Source organism: Peromyscus eremicus, chromosome 20, assembly GCF_949786415.1.
Source record: "Peromyscus eremicus chromosome 20, PerEre_H2_v1, whole genome shotgun sequence".
NCBI lineage: Eukaryota > Metazoa > Chordata > Mammalia > Rodentia > Cricetidae > Peromyscus > Peromyscus eremicus.
Genome location: NC_081436.1, coordinates 14,806,999 through 14,823,567, shown reverse-complemented (window position 1 = coordinate 14,823,567; position 16,569 = coordinate 14,806,999). Strand labels below are relative to the sequence as shown.

General features: G+C 48.0%; 1 long non-coding RNA gene across 1 annotated transcript in view; it reads right to left on the bottom strand.

The window, feature by feature from the left end:
* The window catches only part of LOC131896369 (uncharacterized), a 55,874-nt gene that overhangs the window by 29,281 nt on the left and 10,024 nt on the right, over nucleotides 1-16,569 (bottom strand). The window contains exon 2 of the long non-coding RNA XR_009375443.1: nucleotides 9,530-9,682. This is a non-coding gene — a long non-coding RNA (uncharacterized LOC131896369). The remainder of the gene's footprint in view (nucleotides 1-9,529; nucleotides 9,683-16,569) is intronic.

Below are 16,569 nucleotides of genomic sequence, written 5' to 3'. Positions count from 1 at the left end.
TGAAACAAAAGTTAATTTTTTAGCAATTTCCATCACCTGATGAAACCAAGTGTCACCAGGCTGTGCGCAGCAAAAACACATCCCCGGCAGGCACATATCTCTGACACTTTAACTAGTCCTTCTCTACTCAGGTCCTCTTGTGTTTTTCCAGGGGTGTCTGTACCTCTCATCCTTCAGGCTCTGCATGTGCTTTGCTAGATTTGTGGGCATCTCTTTGACATGCATGCTATAAATAGCGGCATGGTTGGGTTTTTTTTTTTCCTTCTTCTTTTAATTTCCGATCTGCAATTATGTATTGCTCATACACCAAAGTACAGGTGGTCTTTGAAAATTGACTTTGTATGCTGCAATTTTCCTTAACTGTCTTATTAGTCTAAAGCCAATCATTTCTCAGAATTAAGACAATTTCGTTCTTTCTCTTCCAGATCGTCCATTTTCAGTCCCCTCTCCCCTGCGGTGCTGACTGTTTCCAGGAGGCTGCTGGACAGCTGTGGAGCCTGAGGTTGTCTTTATCTTGTGTCTCAGCTAAGATGACAACTGGCAATTCTCCCACAAATCAGGTACCCCTGATCCACACACTGAAGCCCTTACCCCCAATATGACTATTTAGAATGAATCCTTTAAGGAGGTGATGTAAGTACAACACGGTCATGAGGATCAGGAGAATGGGGAGTGCCTGGACAGGTGGGACAGGAAATGTTAAAACAAGAACTCTCCCTCTGCCCTCCCATTCACACACAGAGGAGAGGACATGTGAGGGAGTGGCAGGAAGACAGCCATCCCCAAGCCGGGAGCAGGCCCTCTCCAGGAACCTGCCCTGCTGGCACTCTGGTTGTGAACCTCCAGCCTCCAGACTATGAGAAACCAGGGTCTGTCAAGTTCTGAGTATATGGTACCTTTGTCACGGTGGGCAGGGCTGATGAAGGCCTTTATCAGCTTATTCCTGTGTTGCTGAAGTTTTGTTTATTTGCTTTATTGGAAGGGTTTTTTTTGTTTTAATTATACGAAATTTATACATGCTCTAATTATACAAAGTTTGAAATTCATCAAATGCTTTCTCAGCATCAGTTGAGATGGTCACGTGCTCTCTGCGTGACCAGTTTACATTAGCTAATGATGTCATCTGGAGCCATCCTTGAATTCCAGATGAGCCCTCTTTTGTACTTCGGCATCATCTTCTAGACATATCACACATGCATTCGCACCTTACACACATGCATGTATGCACACACCATAACATGCATACACTCCATACACCATGGTGATAAAAAGGACCGTTGTTCCAAGGCTAACAGGGAGCTCACCTTAAAATCACCCTGGTCCTTTCAGAGGTTTGGAGCATCCAGTGTCTCAGACGCACCCGTGACTGACCAATGGGTTCAGATAGAGGTTTTGCTGGCATCTTTCTCTGCAGAAAGGCAGATGAGAACCTACAGTAACTCACAAGGGGATGTTCCCAGCCTAAGGGCACCAAGGGTTCTCTGGAAAGATCTGCCTCAGTGGCAAACCCAGTCACTCTGTCTGACACACCCTACACACATGCCAGTATGCACTAACGGGTGAGTGTGTCGTGGATACTGAGGTAGACTTCCCTCCATCTTGCTGGCAAGGTGAATACCCCAGCTGATCCTCAGACACCCACAGCCAGCACATTCTGTAGGGTGGATCCCTGTACACTCTGACTGGTCCTCAGGAAGAACCAGCAATGTGTTAAGGGCTCCACATGCCTAGTTCCCTAAGGCCACACTTTTAACTTTGCTGCCTGACATCCTTGCAACGTATGAAAGCATTTCGTTCTTTTGTTTTTGTTTTTGTTTTTTTTTTTAGATGGTTTCTCTATGTAGCCCTGGCTGTCCTGGAACTCACTCTATAGACCAGGCTGGCCTCAACCTCCGAGATCCACCTGCCTCAGCCTCTCAAGTGCTGGGATTAAAGGCATGTGCTTCCACTGCCCAGCTATGAAAGCATTTCTTATACCCATGAAATGAAAAGAAAAACGTCAATAAATACCTCTAGATCAGTGGTTCTCGGTCTTCCTAATGCTGCAACCCTTTAATACAGTTCCTCGTATTGTGGAGGACCCTCATCCATAAAATTATTTTTGTTGCTACTTTATAACTGTAATTTTGCTAGTTGCTAATTGCAATGTAAAAATCTGATATGCAGGCTATCTGATATGTGACCCCAAATGGGGATCATGACTCACAGGTTGAGAACCACAGCTCTAGATACTTGTTTAGGTAGGGTGATATCTAATCTTGTCAGGCTGACTGAATCTGGGATCAACTAAAACATGAGCAGCTGAGCAGTTCTGTGAGGGCGGCCCTTGATCATATTATTTGAAGCAAGAAGATTTGGCCTAAATCTGGATGGAACCTTGTGGTTGCAGGCCAGATAAAGGACATAGGAGAAGGAAGCCTAACTTTGTGCCCACTAAGCCTCACTCCTGCTGACAAGTTCATGTATCCTTTTCCTGAAGATTCCTTGAAGGCCAGCGGCTCTCCAGGAATCCTCCAGAACTCCATCGTCAGATTGGGACTGCTGAGACCGCCAGCCTCGTGGACTGAACAACTACCTGATTTCTCTGCTTCTCCAGCATGAGGCAGACATGATTAAGCTACCCAGCCTGCATCCTGCAAGCCAGTCTAATAAAGCCCTGTTGACTATATATTCATTCTGTCCGTCCTGTTCCTGTATAGAGCCCTGACTAACACAGTGAGATTTAGGTATTTCGAGATTATACACCAAGAAGTACTCTCTGAAGCGTCCCACGGTGCAAGAATGCTAACAGGGAGTATCTAAATCTATTCAGACACCTCCCTCCTCGAACAGAGGGAGCAGCAGAGGGCAGATGGGCCTGAATTGAACCACATGGACCCCATGAGAGGGCAGCAGCACACAAGCCTCTCATCCAATCACGTGGTAATCAGAGCACCCACTTAGGAATTACACAAGCACCCGCCCTGCTCGATGCTGTCGTCAACACACCATAACCCCGAGGGGAAGCATGCTACCCCGTGATAGGGTCAGTACATGTACTTGATGTATATAGTAAGTGGTCTGAGCAATGCCCGTGTTCTGGAAATGAATTAAAATGCCTCATTGACCATTACTTAGTTCTTTTCCTTCTTCTGGTCCGTCGCTGGCTTCCCGGCATCTACATTGCTCACTTTACGTTTGAATTTGTATTGAGTTCATCTCTAGCAAGCTGGTCAAGCAGCTCTCCCGCTGAGCTATACCTCCAACCTCTGTTTTCAGCTGTTTGGGGGACAGAAAGTACAGCAACCAATCGGCATTGACCAGAACCTGGTGAAGCCCTCTGTTATGTCAAATTTTGCCATTCTTTTCTCAGCAGGGATGGGGGTTCTGAAGCTGGAGGCCTCCGATTTGGGGGTCTTCAGTGTGCAGAGTGCTGGGAACAAGGTGGGGAAAAGGAGGACTACACCTTTGCTAGCACCCTCAACAGCTGCTACATGCTCCCATTTAAAGTGCCCTTAGCCAAGAGTGGTGACGGAGGAGAAGCAGGTGAATCTCTGTGAGTTCAAGACCAGCCGGGGCTACTTACTGAGACCCTGTCTCCAAAGAAATTCCTCTTCCTCCTTCCCTTCCTCTTTTCTTCCCTTCCTCCCTTCCTCCCTTTCTACCTTCTTCCTCTCCTTCCTCCCTCCCTCCTTTCCTCCTCTCCTCCCTTCCTCCCTTTTTCCTTTCCTTCCTCCCTTCCTCCTTCTTCCCTTCCTCTCTCCTCCCTCCCTTCCTTCTTTCCTTGTCTTCTCCATCAAATTATTCTATCATGTTAATCAAACAATGATTCATTTTGTCTCAATAGCCTTCTAGAAACTATGTCAAGTTTTAAAAGAAATTTGAAACATAAATCAAAGTTACAAATTTCAGATCAAAATATAGCAGTTTCTATTTCCTTATAGTTGTATAGTCCAGTCGATACAGACTGTGTAGAAAAGATAAAACCATCCCACTGATCCTTGTACAAGAGAAGGGCACAATGCTCCTGTCCACAATGTCTGTGGATCACCAGCAAACTTTCCAGAAGTTTCCCTGCAATTTCACAACCCTCTGTGTTCTTCCTGAAGCTCCACACACCACCTTCAGCCCCAGGGACCCTTCACAGCAAGCTCTGCGGGACTCTGAGATCTACTGACCCATGGTCAGTGGTTTGGGTTATGGCATAGGCATGCTCTCACCACCTCTCCTGGAGTCACAGCAGCTCTCTGCCGCTTGGGAACCTGGGAAGTACCAGATGAGCAGTAGCAATGCTCTCTCACATAAAACCAAGCCCAAGTTCTGCTCAGATGAAGTCAGAAGATAAAAATGAACATTGAAGTTGAACATTGAAGTCTTATCTATGGAAAGATTTGGAACAATATTTTATTCTATTTTTAATTGTGTGGATATGAGGGGAGTGCACATGTGAGCGCAGTGTCTGAAGAGTCCAGAAGAGGGTATCATATCCCCTGGAGCTACAGTTACAGGTGGTTGTGAGCTGCTAAACATGGATGCTTAGAGAATATTGACCACCACAGTGGGACCAGCTGTGGCAAAGTGTCTCCAGCCAGAATGACAAAGTGGAGAAAGGACAGTGCAGGTCAAGAAGTGACATGTTCCAAAGACTTTTGGGAGGAAGGAGCAGGGACAGGAGGTCTGTAGAGGGCCTCTTCTGCAGGGTCCAGGGATAATAGGCTCTTATCCCTTCGGGGCGGAGAAGACACTCTTGCCTGGGACCCTCCTCGCTTTCAAGTGGACAGAGCAGGGCAGGTGCCGTCTGTCGTCAGCAGGTCATGCCAAAGCAGACTTCTCCACTCTTTCCCAGGTCTGGAGCTCCCTTGAGTACAAGTGGTGACAGAGAGGGCCCTCAGGTTCCAGGTCCTTTCCAGCCTCTGCCAGGAGTCAGGGAATTCGGGAGGGCAGGATGTGGGCCACAGGGTTAGAGGAACAGCCTGAGTGAGGCATCCTTGAGAAAAGGCTGCCAGCTCCCAGGTATGTTCCTCATAAGGCCACCTCACGGCACCAGGGACATCAGCCAGATCCAAAGTGACTGGATGTCTTCCACAGACCCGAAGAACAGAGACAATCAGCCAGTTCTCGGCAAGGAGGCTTCCCAGTGCAGGTGACTGCAGAGCAAGAGGGGAAATAAATCCTCACTGACTGACCAAGGGCCAGTCCCTCCTGTCACCCTCCAAGTTCCCTCCTCTGAAAACAAGACTGAGACCCTCTTGATGCCAGCACTGTGAAGTCTGTATGTGTGTGTCTCCTCTAAGGACTTCCAGCCATCCAAGGTCCTCGGGAACACCCAATAATGCCTATTTCTTTATTTCCTTGTTTCTTCTGTATTGTCTCAAACAGGTGCCCTGGTACCTGTGTGGAGGTCGGAGGACAGCCCTCAGTTCTTTCCTGCCACCATGTGAGGTCTGAGGATCAAACATCAATCATCAGGCCTGCACTCAAGCGCTTCTACCCACTGAGCCATCCCACCAGGGTGATTTTTTTTTGAGAATAAATGAGTAGGTTCTCCTTGGCAAAGCTCTCCCCATCACCATGGCTTCCATCAGCCAGGGTTGGCTGAGGCCCAGCCAGGCAAGAGGCACGCTGACTGCCAGCCATGGCAGGCAGAGACACCAGCCTCTCTCTCTATTCAGGGAAGGTTCTCATTTCAAAGTGCACAGCAGACCGTGTTATTACTCTGTATTTACTTGGGGCTTAGTGCGCAGCCTTTGGAAGCACTCAGGTTCCTGTGCTCTCCATCTGTATTGCTCTGTGGAGTTACTGTCTCCACTGTGTAAACAGAAAGTGCATACTTAGAACAATGACACCAAGTGACTGTGTCTACTCAGGTGACATGAATCCAACCAAGTCCACTTCACTGGACCCAGTCCAAGCTGAACTGACAAAGGGGACAGGGGACAGCCATGTGCCACCACCTCAGGGACAGTTCTGGGGCTCCCATTTCAAGTTCCAATCATGCTCAGGAGTCTCCCAGGAAAGTCACTATGGGAATGCAGCTTATCAAGAGGGTACCAGAAGCCTGCTAGCCTTCTGAGAGGCCCATGACCTCTACTGAGCATGTTCAAATCTTTCCCAATAAGGAGGGAAGTAAGTCAAGTGGGGCAGGAGCTCAAGGCCATCCAGCCAATCCCCAGACCATGGCGCATGATTCACAAGGTATGAGGGGCTGCTGTTTCCAGGAACACGGAATCTAAGAGAGCCCCTCAGTAGGACATGGAAGGTCTGCTGGTTCCATGTGTCTTTCAGCTCAATAGCAAACCTCCCAAGGGGCCTGTCAGAGAGGGCAGCCATCCCCACTCTGAGAGATAGAAGGCCCACCCAGCCCTGCTGAAATCAAGCACTTACTACCCTCCTTGTGAGCTCCTATCCCCTCAGGATAGCCTCATCTCCCTCATTGGCCCTGTACCTCCTGTGGCCTTATTTAAAGAGATCAAAGCTATTCTGATCCTCATCTCTGCAGTCTCAAGTTTCAACCAGTCTCCAGAACCCAGTAAGAGCCATCTATTCAGGGTCTTCCACTCCCTAGACAGGCTGCAGGGGATGATGGTTATTCAGACCCACTGAATGATGGAAGAGCTACCCAAGTATAGAGACTTGGGGGCCAGAAAGCACTGAGGGACCCCTCCCCATCCAACCCGTAGCAGAAGAAGCCTGGCAGAAGAACCCATCTTGGCTGCACAGCCTGAGGCAAAGGAGATGGGCAAGGGCCAGGAAGGGGGACCCTTCCTGCAAAGGAAAGACTTGGCTAATGCTCAGGGAGCAGGAGGGTGGGAGGAACAACAGGTGCAGACCTGGGAATGGCCTGTAGTGGAATGCTGTCCTCTGACCATGACATGGCCTATTCCATCCCAGCAGCTGTGGTTACACACAGAACTGAACAAGATTGAGCCTGTTAATGCACCATCATGGAGCAGAGGAGGAGTTCATAAGGCCCACCCCTCCAGGGGATTGAGAGGCAGTCAACAGCTTCTGAGAGAGTGAGAGACATTTTATCCATGGTGTCGCCAGTCATAAGTTATGCTACTGTGAGTGATCCTAATTAAACCCATTGGGTCACACTTCCTGTTCCCTTTCTGATACTATGATAAAACACTCTAACCAAGAGTAGCATAGGAGAGAAGAGGGTTCATTTGACTTATGATGGTCATAGTCTACCATTGAGGAGGGCAGGGCAGGAACTTGAAACAAAAACCATAAAGGAACATTGCTTTCTGTCTTGTTTATAGGCTCATGTTCTGCTAGTTATCTAGTCCAGGACCACCTGCCTAGGGAATGGTGCCTGCATGTAGTGGGCTGGGCTTCCCTACACCAAGTAATAATCAAGATAACACCTCTTCCTCAAAAAAAAATATACATCTTTACTTTGATCTGCTGTTGATGCCCTGTCTGGGGTGAAATGATTGCTCATCTTCCAGGAGAGATTCACACAACACTAGCTCAGGGATATGGCCAGGGGTTGGTGGATGACAGAGATCTAAGCACCACTGGCCTCCTGAAATGCCTGGACCCAGGAACCAAAGCCAGCAGCAGCTAGGAGCCAGGGACTTGACTCTACCTCTCCCACTTCCTGTAGCTCCTTACCTCCAAAAACCAACCAAGTCCAAGTGCAACCCAAGAAGCAGGTGCTAGCTATACCATCATCAGAGTTGGCAAGAAGGACCCTGGGACCTTATGTTCCCATGCAACTGACCATACGTCTATCCTCATGGAAGCCACACACCACGTCAAATGGCCCTTGCTGCCTCCATACCATCCCCTCCCTCCACTGGATTTCAGGGAGACAAACCAATAAAGACTGTCAACAACAGAAGAGCACAACAATCCATCTCCCCAAGAAGAATAATTAATCGACGCCACATGGGAAGCACCAAGAGTTTTGAATAAATGTGGAGACACAGTTACAAGAGCAAAATATTATCATTTGTCCAACATAATTATTTTCTTGGAAACCGTCGATGATTAATACAGCACATTATAAATACTCTCGTGTGCATCGAGTTTCATCTCTCCAGTCTAATTAACATGCCAGAGAATTGCTCTTTTGGTGGGGAAAGACATTTAAAATATATATTTCATGAAATCTGAGTTATTTGTCATAAGCTCCAAGAGGAAAAAAATAAAATATGAGGAATGCTACAGTTATTTAAATACTTTACCACATGACAGTTTTCAAATAATTTCATTCTTCAAGCTCTACAGAGAGGACAGGATGGAGGGATGTGGGGCCCTGCTGTCCCTACGGCCATGGCACCCACTCTTAGATCACTCCCAGGATTCAGCTGTGCCATCCAGGTGACTGCCCCCAAGCAATCCAGGCTATAGTGTGGTGTGCTCCGCCCCATGGTTAGTACAGAGCCCAGTCAGCTCTGGAAGGGGTAGGGGAGATACACAAAGCACTGTGTTTACAGTGTCTTCATGGAAAGAGAGATTGTGAAATCAGCGTTCTCACTGGCCCTTCCGTGGGACACCCAGGGAGAGTCGTGCTGATGACCAGGAGAGGAAGAAAGATTGAAGTTTGATATTGAGAAAACATTAGGGGCTTCAGACCCTTGGGCCCAGGTGCTGGAAAGCCACTGTGCCTCTGTCCTGGAGAGGGAACAGCTACAGTTTGAATGTGAAATGTTTCCCTATGCATAAGTATTTGAATACTTGGTCCCCACCTGGTGGCACTGTTTGGGAAGGTTGCAGGACCTTTAGGAGGTGGGGCCTCATTGAAGGAAATAGGTCACCACTGGCGCAGGCCTTGAGATTACATAGTTGGGGCACATCCTCGAAAAGAACAGCTCTCCCTTCCTCAGCAACTATTTTCTTCCAACAGTTCTTTGGTAAGGGGTGGGTATGCCAGGATTCTAGCCAGGTTGAACTCATGCAGGGCTTGTTCAGGGAACCATAGCTGCTGTGAGGTCACAATGTCAACAATCATCCGCATCCATCACATCCAGAAGACAATATCTTACAGTGCTCCTCCCCATCCTTTGGTTCTTACACTCTTCCCACTTCCTCTTCTGCTATACGTTCCCTGAGTGTGGGCAGTGGTGGGGTTAAAATGAATGCTCCACTTAGGGCTGAGCACGCAATCTCTTTTTCTCAGCATTTTGATTAGTTCGGCATCTCTCATTGACTGCTGCCCACTGCAAAAAGAAGCTCCCCTGACCAAGACTGTGAGCAGCAGAGACCTACGGGTATAAGTATAAATATTTAGAAAGCAATGTGATAGCACGACCATCTAGCTTTGCCAAACAGCAATAGGTGGTTCTACCAGAGGGCCTATGACCTCCCCAGCTGTGGGGTTTAGGCCAAGATTGCAGTATCAGGCATGAAGTTCCCTCCTCTAGACAGGTCTTCAATCCAATCAGAAAGCCGTTGGTTACCTCCAATAATGTCTCTTCTCCCTCCACAGCCTGCAGAGAACCTTCAGGCACTGTGAGAGCTGCCTCGCTCTCCTACCACCATGCCTCCCCTGCTGTGATGGACTATACCTCTGACCTGTGAGTGTGAGCCGGTTGCTTACCACTGTCTACAGCAGTCCTGAAAGCTTCTGAGGAATGTCTCTTCTGGTCCTCAGACTTCCACGGTAAGTGCTTTGCCCACTGGACCACCAAAACCTGCAGCTTCTTTGAATGAACACGCTTGTGTTTAACGGTGTTTCCGTGGCCTTGTTTATCTGGGAAGGGAATACAACAGAACAGTGGGAAAGGAGGTGTCCATGTTCACTTTCACACACTTGGATGTTATTTGAATTCCTAACACAAAATTGCTTTGTTTTTATAGTCTCTTTAAAAGTGGCCCACGTCTTTAATCCCAGCACTCGGGAGGCAGAGACAGGTGGATCTCTGTGAGTTCGAGGTCAGCCTGGTCTACAGAGTGAGTTCCAGGGCAGCCAGGGCTACACAAAGAGAAATACTGTCTTGAAAAAACAAAATAAAAAATGCAAAAAAAAAAAAAAAAGCAAAAGTCATTTAAAAACACACCATCATGTGGCCACAACAAAACAATTTTGTGACATGGCTCAAAGTAAATTCACAACCAAAGCAAAGTAAGGGAACATCCTCTCCAGGCACCATGAGCATTCCAACTCTGCTGGAGTGGCTAGCCATACCTTAAGCATCAAAACTGAGCATGGGCCAGGCATGGTGATACATGACTTTAATCCCAGCCCCTCGGGAGGCAGAGACAGGCAGATCTCTGTGAGTTTGAGGCCGGTCTAGTCTACATAGTAAGTTCCAGGACAGCCAGGGTTACATAATGAGGTCCTGTCATAAAAAAAAAAAAAAAGAAATGATAAAAGATAAACCAAATATGGAGTAGTGGGCAGTTACCTTCCAGTCTCAAGGGGCCTCAGGACAGAGGCAGTTGCTGGAAACAGGCCTCAGAGCTAAATCTAGATCTTCACAAATAGAGCTGAAAATGCAAGCATACTTCAGTTGACCTGTGATTGAGTGTACCCATGGATACAAAGGTGCTACTAGTACCATCTCATGGGGCAGCTGCATCCTTGGGTGCTTAGAACACGGGCAGTGGGAAAATTAAGCACGCTTACATCCAGTAAAGGAAACACCACAGGGAACAGAATGGACTCCAAGAAAATACAGAAATTTACAGAGTGGAGAATAAGATTAAAGAGCTGGCCTGTAGTTCAGCAGTAAAATACTTACCTGGCATACAAAGGCCCCGTGATTGATGCTTACCTCCATAAAACAATCAATACATAAGAAATCAATAACACAAAAAAAATGTACATCAATGACAACGGCCACAACAGACAAATTATTTGAAAATACGTAATGTTCACATAGAATGTGTCAGAAATGCGGGCCTTGGAAGATGACTCAGATATGCAAGCATGAAGGCCTGGGCTAAAATCCCAAGCACTGGTGTAAAAAGCCAGCCATGGCCATGCTGCTTGTGACCCCAGTGTTTTGAGGGGCAGAAATAACCTTAACCCAACTCTACAGACAAAGAGCATAGCTGCTGTCTAGAGAGAAGGATAGAGGACTTGAACGCTGATGAGGACAGTGTGTCTCCCTAGAGAGATGGAGGTGACCGCGTTGTAAGAGTACTTGATGCCGCTAACTGTGGCATCAGCAAGATGGGACTCTGAAGACAGGCTAAGCCACAGCAAGACCTCAATGAGCCAGACCTGGTGAGATGTGAAGGATGCTGAGCCTTGGTGATGCAGCCCAGCTCCATCGGGCATGTGCCGGGTTGAATGTCATTGAAAGGTTGAGCGCAGAGGCATCCTGCATCCCAGCATTGGGCAAATGGGCGGAGTCTGTGCAGGTTCACTATCTTTCCATATTCAGATGGATTGTGTTTGTTGAGCCTTTCTTTAAAATCTGAAACAAAACAGGGGCTCTTCTTTCACAAGCCCAGCGTTCAGTCTGTAATTTGAGAGGTAAATTTACAAATGTAAGAAGGTCTGCAAAGGAAGAAAAAGGTGGTCATTTACAGATTATACAAGGACCTGAATTACTTAAAAGTTGCCAGAGTTCACGAGTTTCTTTTGTAGTTTTTTTTTTTAATCAATTCTAGCCAAGTAGGTTTCTCTTCTTATATCCCAGTAGCAAAATATTAAGGTTTATAACAAGTAACTTCCAGGATATTAAGCCAAAGTGCATGGGAGAATAAATACAACAAAAGTTACACAAGTCCTAGAGAGAGGTAGATTACCACCTGGGAGAGCATTTGCCTAGCATGCTCACCTAGCAAGCTGTCAACTTGACCTAGTACTGCATAAACCAGGCATGCCTGTAATCCCGGCTCCTGAGAGGTAGAAGCAAGGATAAGAAATTCAAGGTCATCCTTGGTTGTATGGCAAGTTGACAACAGCCTTGGTGACACAAAACCCTGTCTAAAAATAAAAAGTAAAGGTTTTTGTTTGTTTGTTTCTGTTTTTTGAGACAGGGTTTCTCTGTGTAGCTTTGTGCCTTTCCTGGAACTCACTCTGTAGCCCAGGCTGGCCTCAAACTCACAGAGATCCGCCTGGCTCTGCCTCCCAAGTGCTGGGATTAAAAGCATGCGCCACCACCGCCCAGCCAAAGTAAAGTTGTACAACACACATGAGCAGGAACTGGTATATACACCATGGTCGGAGTGTGAGTGCAGAGAGCATGTCCTCAAAAGTGCCCACCCATGCCAGGAGGTGGTGGCACACGCCTTTAACCCCAGCATTCAGGAGGCAGAGACAAGCAGATCTCTGTGATTTCGAGGCCAGCCTGGTCTTCAGAGCAAGTTCCAGGACAGGCTCCAAAGCTACAGAGAAACCCTGTCACGAAAAAAAAAAAAAGTGCCCAGCCATCTCTGTTGACTTAATATACAGGGTTCCCAGCATCAGTGTGTGTGGTTCACATGCACACATGCATGGTCTTGTCTGTGCTGTGGTGTCTGTGAGCCCAGCAGCCACATGTCAGCATCTTCACACCAGGACAGAGGCAGGTCAGAAATAAAGTCAAGGGGTTAGAGAGATGGCTCAGCAGTTAAGAGCACTGCAGACTTTTCCAGAGACCCTGAGTTCAATTCCCAGCACTCACAACCATCTATACCTGTAGTCTCATGGGATCCAATGCCCTCTTCTGATGTGCAGTTGTGTATACAGTCAAAACATCCATATACATAAGATACATAAATAAATAAATCTTTAAATAAAAAAAGAAGAAAGTCAAGTGAAGACAGAGCACAAAATATTATTTGGAGATGGTGTGATCTTGTAGGACAAAGATTCTGAGAGGGAGCAGACCAATATAGTTAGTGCCTGCTTGTTCTGCACTCAGATCTGCTCCTGCTCCTGAAACATTGTAAAACCTAACTTTAAATTGGCAATGGGTACACAACAGTAAGGCAAGAGGGGTGTCAATACACATAACCTCCCCACTGGCCCTTCCTATTTTTCACCAGTTGGAGGCTTGTATGTCATAAAAACTGCAAAGAGACGAAAGAATTGGAATTAAAATCTACTTCCATCAGTAAATGAGAACTTAATGAAAGCCCAGAGGACCCATATCCTTGACAGACTCAAGACTCTGTCCATCCCATCCCCAGCACACACAGAGTTCCCACACACGTTTCCTGATTTAATGACTGTAGAAGGGCTCACACCCAGGAGCTTATCAGAAGCAGTCTTAGGTCTGAGTCATTTTGTTCTTTCACATCCCACAAATGGGTGGCTTACTGGACACAGCCATGACATGGTGAGCAGGGTAGTATTTCAGGGGCATTCGCCCTACAGGGTGATAAGGGATGGGCTGAAAGACACTTGAGTCTTGGGATCCCTAAAGGCCTTGAGACAGGTAGGGATGATGTTAGAGTGTGGCGATGGGTCTGTGGGCTGCTGCACAGGGAAGACTGATCACTCAGGGTGGGTCTGACCCAAACATGGCAAAGGGGGAATGGCGACATGGTCAAGACTATGAGCAAAAAACAAACAAACTGCTCTCTGCCGTCAGCTGCCCAATTCTGTCCACTCACTGTGACAGTCACCCAAGGCTGACAGGGTTTGGGTTTGGCCTCTATGTGTCTTCCTTTCTGTGACTGGTGTTCAAGACCCTATCGACACAGCACCCTGTCCTCTCTTCAAGACTATGAGCAAAAAACAAACAAACTGCTCTCTGCCGTCAGCTGCCCAATTCTGTCCACTCACTGTGACAGTCACCCAAGGCTGACAAGGTTTGGGTTTGGCCTCTATGTGTCTTCCTTTCTGTGACTGGTGTTCAAGACCCTATCGACACAGCACCCTGTCCTCTCTCTGACACATCCATCAGTGGTACACATTCTCATAGAAGCACATACACTGCAAACCGATTTCCTTCTGGTCTATCGCAGAGACCAGATCTAGCGCAACATTGGGGAGCAACACATCTACCTGGGAACTGACACCTTCTTTGGGGGTTCACCCCAAGGACAATGCACAACCAGGTCTCACGAGAAACTCCTGAAACACCAAGGTGACCATCGGTGTGCCGCAGACTCGTAGAACCAAGGCGGCAGCAGCACACACAGCAACGCAGCCCGTCCTGCCATTCTCCTGGCGAGGCGCTGACAGGCGGATGATGTGTTAACAAATAATGCTGACAGAGAAAGTAGTTCCATTAATGTCTCCAGGTCCCCCTGGGGCAGGCCCACCGCCACCTCTGCATACGTGAAAGCGAAGCGTAAATAACATATCACAAGACGCCTGTAAGGGAAACTCTCCCTAGCATAATTAAATGCATATTTTATAATAACATGCTGGGGAAATCCATGTCTGTCTTTGATATGGGGAGATAGAAGCAAGCTTATCACCCCTGGTTCACTCCAAGTGCAATTATGCGCCTGGCTGGTTATTTCCAAATCTGGTGCTCTGGGCACCAGATTTCAATGTATATGGGTATCTCTCCTTTTCCTGTGTGGATGAAGAGATGCCCTAACTAAGGGATTGTCAACAATAACAGTTACCCAGGGGTGCATGCATGAAGTGGACATCTCCTGTGACCCCATGGAGGACTTGTCCCTCCCTCAAGAGTAGTTTGTCTGGATCACACCCACACCACTGATTGTTCGTGGGTTCCAGTTTCAGGATTGCCATTAGATTCCGTGAAATCCTGCATGGCTACTTCTCCTTAAACAAGAAGAAAAGTATGTAAGTCTGGAAGATTGACTTAGTGCTCAAGAGATTCACTGATGCCTGATGTGTCTCGTTCCAGACACCTGTCATTTCTACTTAAAATGCCCCTGTGGGGACAGACCTCCCTGGAGAGGGCTGGGGCAGCCCCTGAGCTGCTTTGCTGGGAGGCGAGAACTTTTGGTTGAATCTCTTACTGGCACTGCTAAGTCGAGCCGTCTTTGTGAGCAGCAGGTACATGGAAACCCAGCATCATGTGCTGAGCAGGACAGCTGATGTCCCAGCCCTTAGGGACAGGCCACATTCAACACAGCAGTTTGAGGTACCTGGTCCTCAAGTGGTCACTGTTACCAAATTTCCACCTATGGATGGACAGAAAGCTCCTCCCCTTATTCCTGAGTGAATGAGATTACTTTCAGACATATGTAGGAGGAATCTTAGAAGGTCTTATTAATAAGATCAAACCCAGGATCCAGGTATTGGGGTGAACGCTGAAAGATCAGAGAAGCAGAACAAGCCACAGCTTCCTCACTTCACCAATTCCTCAGCTGATCCTGTTTCCTCAGACTGGAAGCCTCTGAGTTCTCATCCTAATGGATCTCAGCTGAACTTCTGCTAAAAGCCGAAAAGCTTAACCAGCTCTAGTTCCTGGTCCTCAATCCTTATATACCTTTCTGCTTTCTGCCATCACTTTCTGGGACTAAAGGCGTGTGTCACCATGCCTGGCTGTTTCCAGTGTGGCTTTAAACTCACAGAGATCCAGATGGATCTCTGCCTCCCAAGTGATAGGATTAAAGGCGTGTGTGCCACCATTTTCTGGCCTCTATGTCTAGTGGCTGTTCTGTTCTATGGCCCCAGATAAGTTTATTAGGGTGCACAATATTTTGGGGAACACAATACCATCACAGACGTGTGAGAAGGAGAGCCGTGTTTTCACAAGGAAACTGTTCAGTGAGAACCTAAAATGTATCTATGTTTCCCACTCTATCTTGTCTATCCAGAGAAGGGCTCAGGTTTGTAGCTACCCAGCAGGACCCCCGGCAGAGTCACTGCCCCCACACCACGGCTCAGGGTCCTTTCTTGGGAAATGGAACACCCACCCTCTTGGACGTTAAAAAAAAAGAAGAGGAAGTGATAGGCAAGGGCTCTGAGAGTCGACCGCATTGCATAAGGGCCTGGCCAGAACCGTGCTCAGTGAGGGCAGACTGTCTAGGCAGGCCTGAGTCTCCAAGTCACAGAGAGCCCACTGCAAACTTGGCATCACCATTACCTGATCTGAGCACCTGGCCTTGCCCTCTCACAGCCCAGCGGGTCCTCCCACCCCAGGACACCAGAGTGGCCCCAGTGGCCTCAGCCTTCACTCAGATTTTGCCTGCCTGGAGACCTCTGTAGTGGCTGCAATGAGTCCCAAGTAAAGCTCTGCTGTGGGGGACGTGTGGGGCCAGGCTGTGTTCCCAAGCATCCACTTCAAGAGATGCCAAGTCCAAGACTCAAACCCACGGAGGACAGATGTGAGTGGTGGGCAGCTCTGCTGATGTAATGCCACCCTTGCATTTGTTCAGGGAATGGTTGGCGAGTTCTCAGTGCGCACGGGCCCAACACGGACAGCTCCAGGGACAAAGAGGAGCTAGCTCCCTGCTCCTCTGCTCCTCTGCTCCTCTGTGGCACCCATCCCCTGTTCCTGTCTCCTGTGCAGGGGACGGGGCTGCAGCTCTCGTCCCACCAATGAAGAGAAACGTCTGTGGACAACATGACCCAGCTCTCAGAACTACTGTGAAAGGACAGTATCAGGTCCTCACTCTTCCTGGAACAGGGGCTCTAAAAAGCTATGGAGATGTCTCAAGCCCCTCATCCTGCCAGGAGCCGAGGGACAGGTCCCTGCCTTGCTTAGGCCCCTCAACCTCTGAGCTTCTGGGTTAGAGTGACCCACCTCCCCAGCTCGGGGAGTCTGACCC